Genomic DNA, 5788 nt, shown 5'->3' with positions numbered 1-5788 from the left:
AGGCCGAGCCTCGCCCCGCCGTGGTCTGGCCACGCCTTTGCCCCGCCCCCCGGATTGGGCACGCCTCCGCCCCGTCTGCACCTTTCAGCCTACCCCGCCCCCGTGTTCTGACCCCGCCCTTCGGGCGCAGACGCGCCTCCGACCCGCCCCTGATTTCTGGCCACGCCCCTTCACCGCCCACCGGGGCCAGGCCTAGCCGGGCTACTCACAAAGTCCTAGCCTCACGGTCGGCTTCGCCTTCCGGTCCTCCGCGTCCCTGCTCAGTCCCGGTCCGCCCCCTACCTGGCCCTCCACGTGCGCTTGAACCCACCCTTAGCTGCTGCTTCTGGCAATGACCTTGCCCCTCTCTCTGGGTCCAGACCTTACCTTCTCGCATGTAATCGGGTCCTGGCCCTCCCTCTCCTTCCCTGGCTTCACCCCTTTCCAACCCCATCTCCTGGGTGGGTTTTTCTTGTGGCTTGGCTGCGGCGGTCGCCTCTAGGGACTAGTGACATTTGTAGAGTCTGTGCTGTCTGCTGCCGCTTCTGGGACAGTGGGCCCTCTTGTCTTCCCAAGCTCTCTGGGATCGTCTCGGAAACTTGGATTAGACGCATTCTAATAACATTGAGTTTGATCCATCCTGACCCAAATGATTTGGGTCCGCTCATTCATACAGATGTGTGTGTGTGTGTGTGTGTGTGTGTGTGTGTGTGTGTGTGTGTGTCGCTAACCCGGGTTTGAAGGGACACCGAAACCCAGGCTTCTGCTCAGCCCAACTTTGTCTTTTGAGTTCCTGGTTTACAAGTCTGGGTATGACAACACAGTTAAGCACAGGTTTCAGTACCAGACAGGGCATCAAAAAAGGGGGAGGGGAGGACTTTTTAAAGAATTGGATGTCTTGAAGAAACAATACAGTTATAATGGGAAACACAATAGAGCTTATTGTGTCATATTTTATGATGTATTGTTTCCATTTATTTATTTATTTTGAGACGAGGTCTCGCCAAGTTGCCCGGGCTAGTATAGAACCCATGGGCTCAGACAATCCACTCGCCTTGGCTTCCCAAAGTGCTGGGATTAGAGGCTGAGCCACGGAACCCGGCCTGTTTCCATTTATTAATGAGTAGTGGTGATCCCCAAAATCTTTACAGTTTAAGGTCACAAAACTTTTAATCCAGCCCTGCTCTCCATGGAAACGCGCTGCCATATCATCTTGGTATCAGTTGCAGGTACCAAGACAGAGTGCATATACACCCATGTATATATCATAATATGCACATGTGGAACTGGCCGAGCAAAGCATCGCGGTTGACAGAGAAGACAATCATCCCTACCTGTGGTGGAAGGGAATGAATACTAATCAGAACCAACACGCCACCACAGGGTATGTCCCACTCTGCTGAAGAAGGAAGACAGTTTGTGAAGGAGCTAAAAATTGTATGCTTCTCTATGCATGTGCATATCTAATTTTTTTTTTTTTTTTGAGTTAGAGTCTCACTGTCGCCCAGACTGGAGTTCAGCCACCGCAGCCTCGACCTGCTGGGCTCTGGCGATCCTTCCACCTCAGCCTTCCAAGTAGCTGGAACTACAGGTGCACGCTACCATGCCCGGCTAATTTTTTTGATTTATTGTAGAGATGAGGTCTCGCCTACCGAGGTGGGTCTTGAACCCGCGGGCTCAGGCAATCCACTCACCTCAGCCTCCCAAAGGCGCGGGATTACAGGCTGAGCCACCGAGTCCGGCTTAATTTTTAAAAGATCAATAATAACCTCATGTCTGTTTAATTCTTGGCAGTTTCAGCTATATGCTGTTGCTTAATTATCAGGGCCACTCTTACAATAGGGTTCATTCTCATTTTATTTTACTTTTTATTATTATTTTTGTAGAGATGAAGGGTCTCACTATGTTGCCTATGCTGGTCTTGAACTCCTGGCCTCAAGTGATCCTCCTGTCTCAGCCTCTCAAAGTGCTGGGTTTACAGGTGTGAGCCTGGCCTATTCTGAGGAGGAAACCGGGACTTTGTCTAACTTCAAAGAGAGAGGAGGGTGGGGGTTTCTGCTCTGCAGCTGGGGAACTTGGAGAAGCTGCCCAAGACCCACTGGTCTGAACACACACCTGATTATTTCTACTCTTTGACATCCTGGCCATCCTGGGGTTGAATGCTGGGTTCTATATTGTAACTATATTGGTTCTCATTCTCTCAGATCCATAAACCCTGGGCCATTTGGGGCTGGCAGTCTATGGATTCTCTTTCTTTTCAGCAACATGCTTGCATCTAAACTCACTTCCTCCTTCTATGACTCTTCTTTCTACCAATCCTGAGAGGTCTGTTCCTAGGGCAGGAGAAACAGATTCACACTGTTCACATTATCTTCTAGACCTTTGACCTACTGCCAAAAGCCAAGAATTGATGTCTTTGTTTTCTGGATTTCTCCAAGTCATCTCTCCCCTGAGGCTCTGAACATGGGATGTCTAAACCCTGGGCATGGGGGCAACGTAGGCTGCTCTGTCAGAAAAACTCTTTTCCTCTCAAGCGTATATACCCAGTGGGAAAGGAGGTGGCACTTCCACCCAAGAGACAAATTGCTGTCAGGATTTTAGAGGCTGCCCAGAAAACCCAGCCACCATGAGGTCCAGAGAGAGCAAGTAGAAGGATTTCCTAGCTTACTTGGAGACACTAAGAAGAAGCAGCTTGAAAGCAGAAAACCAAGTTGTTATTGTGGACACCTACGGCCATCGCATAGCAGATCAGAAGGGACCATTAGGACAAACTCATACCCTTTCCGTTGTGGGTATTGAAGCTACCCCCAGCTATAGACCTAATGCCGGGCATCTAAAGCATCCTCAAGTCTCTCATCTTAAAAAAAATCCTCCTTTGTCTCCACTTTCCCCCTTCCACTGCTGCTCCTATGGGTCCCCCTTCCTCAAAATCAAAATCTTGTGATGGGTTGTCTATACTTATGTTTCCACTTCTCTTCAACCCATCCCCACATGACATTCCTCAAGGCCATCAGTGATCCTGTTCATAAATCATAAACCCCGTGAATATTTTTTCGACTTTGTCTTGCCAAGTCGCTTGCAGCATTCAACATGGCTGGCTACTCCCTCCCCCTTGAAACACCATTCTTGTTCTCTGGGCCTCCACACCTGTTTCCACATACATCTCTGACCAGTCCTTCTCTGCCCTTCACTGGCTCCTCTTTCACTGGGCTCCCTGTAAGATGATGTTAAACAGTCTCGACCCTCTTCTCCCTCTGTGAGCTCTTTCTGGGCAAGTCCATCCTTTCCCATGGCCTCAGTCTCTGATGCCTCCCAAATGTGTGTCATTTTCTCAGAGTGACCTCCAGACCAACCTCCTGATCATCCCTATAACCCACAATCATCTCAAATTCAATGGAAATAAAACTGAATTCATTATCTTTCCCACAGACCTGCTTTTTTTTCTATCCTGTGTTCCCTCCCCGGGAGAGGAGGGGCATCCCTGGTCATCCAGAGACCCAAGTTCAAACCCTGGGCATTATTTTTGACATGTTCCTCCTCTTCAAGACATCCTCATCAGTGAGTTCTTTCTGATACACATCTAAAATGTCTCTCTGACCCACTCCTTCTGTCCTTCACATGGCCACCACCCTCCTTTCTCATGGACGACTGCAGTAGGCTTTGAACAGGACCTCCCGTCCCCACTGCTAAAGGGAACTTTCTAAGTCCCAAGCTGCAACATGCCACTCTCCAGTTTAAAACCCTTCAGTGGTTTCCCACTGCCCTTGGGGTCAAGTTAAAAGCCTTAGCTGGGCATTCATGGCTCTCTTTGCCCACCTCTTCAACCTCATCTCTTGCCACTTGTCCACTTCCACTCTGCCCCGTTGCCCTGAATTGCCTTCACAGCATCTCGGACTCACCAGCCTCTCATTCACCCCTAGGATTTCCCTCTTGCAAGTCCCCTCTCCCACCTGCACTTGGCTAATCTCAATTTCAGGTCCCAGCCAAATGTCTCTTCCTTGCCTGCCCTGGACCCTGCATGACACTCTTCACAGGTGCAATCTATGAATTTACGATGTCTGTAAACTCTGTAGGTTTGAAAACGTCTCTACCTTGTGCACTACCAAAGCCTCAGAACAAGCTGGGTTTCTGGCCCTTCATAAATAGTTGTTGAACGATTAAATAAATGAGGCGTCCCTAAACCAAACCTGAAGACCAAGTAAGAGTTGACTCAATGAAGCTGAGACCTCAGGGTTGACACCCTCACATGGGGCTCCAGTTCTACGACCCCACCCCCTCCACCCCTGACACCTTCTCTACCAACAGAGGTCCATGGCGTCTGCTGGAGCCCTCCGAAGGACACAGAGAGGGCCAGAAAGGACCCCTCCCTAATTCAGGTCAATATTACAATCACCCCAGTAAACTCTGGGACTACCAGAGCAGTCTGTTGGGAACTACTCAAGGTAACCCAGACGATTTCCCCTGGAAATGGGGAGCGGTTTGTGTGTGTGTGTGTGTGTGTGTGTGTGTGTGTGTTTTAAGGGCGTGGAGTTGTTGGGTAAAAGAGGTTTCTGTACTGGGATAGAGAGGGAGAAGACCGCAGCAAAGTTTCTTCCTTCTTTCCTCCTCCTTCCATTAAAATTTGATTGTACGTAATCGAGAGATTAAAAAGAAAAAGAAAAAAAAAATGATGAAACGTCAGAAAGGAGCAAAAGGGAGGAGGCAGTAGGAAAGGATTACACAAAGAGATGGAAGGATCTCTCTTCCTCCTTCCATGAAAATTTGATTGTAAGTAATCTAGAGATTAAAAAAAAAGGAGAACGTCAGAAAGGAGTAAAAGGGAGGAGGGAGTAGCGAAAGGAGTATAAAGAGAGATGGAAGGAAAAGTAGCAACCCAGGGATGTGGCAGCGGTGGGATTCGAACCCACGCCATCGAAATGACTGGAGCCTAAATCCAGCGCCTTAGACCACTCGGCCACGCTACCTCCCGCACGCTACATTCTCTACTCTGATTATATCAGTACAATGACGTAGGTTTCTCGTGTTCCACGAGCCCCGCCCCCAAAGATTTACGCATGCCCCAACATGGGGCCGGCGGCTCCGGCGCCTGTAACCGCACGTCAACCCCTGGCTTCCTTCGGAGCCTTGGAGTCATCGTACTCTCGCCATCTGTCGCAATACGTACAACGGGAACGCACCATTAAAATGGAAAGAAATCCTAAACATGAATATTCAATCCTCACACGTGAGTTTGGATTTGATTTTTGCATTTTCAAGCGAGCGATGCCCCCTACAGCCACCTGGGGGCGGTGCCGCGCTGTCGCTGCCTCCAGGTTGGGCCGGACGTCCCACGGGGAACCCCAGTTTGCGCTGAATCAGGCTGGGTCCTCATCCTTCTACTCCCACAAGCGCCTCTGCAGCCTTGGGTGGCCTTATGGCCCAGCCCCTGCCCTCGCGATGTAAGAATCACGGATCCGGGGAGGAAAATCATTGAACGTTGTTACACATTCTTGCATGTGTGAGCTTCCTCAATCATAATAACCGTTATCCCCATTTTACAGAGGAGGAAACAGAGTGGCTAAGTAACTAGTCTCAGGTACCCCAGCCAGAGCCAGCATTCCTCCAACCTTCCATGACCCTTGCTTTTCTATATTGACTATTTCAGTGGTTTTCTTTAGAAAGATGCAGTAAATATAGAGTTCAACATAGCAAAACCCCGTTTCCTGTCATTCAGAATTAAACATTAACATTTTGCATACTTGTTGCAAATATTTTTACTTTTTTTTTTTTGAGTTCTGTGGCCCAGACTGGAGGGCAGCGGCCGCTCCCG

At 49.3% G+C, this 5788-nt stretch overlaps 1 protein-coding gene and 1 non-coding gene across 2 annotated transcripts in view; one reads left to right on the top strand and one right to left on the bottom strand.

The window, feature by feature from the left end:
• The window catches only part of SDR42E2 (short chain dehydrogenase/reductase family 42E, member 2), a 36970-nt gene that overhangs the window by 20927 nt on the left and 10255 nt on the right, over nt 1-5788 (top strand). The gene's annotated exons all lie outside the window — the stretch shown is intronic.
• TRNAL-UAG lies at nt 4862-4943 on the bottom strand. The gene has a single exon. It is a non-coding gene; the product is annotated as a tRNA-Leu (tRNA).

The sequence above is a fragment of the Carlito syrichta genome, unplaced genomic scaffold, assembly GCF_000164805.1.
Source record: "Carlito syrichta isolate Samal-C Ts95f unplaced genomic scaffold, Tarsius_syrichta-2.0.1 Scaffold305573, whole genome shotgun sequence".
NCBI classification, from domain to species: domain Eukaryota; kingdom Metazoa; phylum Chordata; class Mammalia; order Primates; family Tarsiidae; genus Carlito; species Carlito syrichta.
This window is presented reverse-complemented; position numbering and strand designations above follow the sequence as displayed.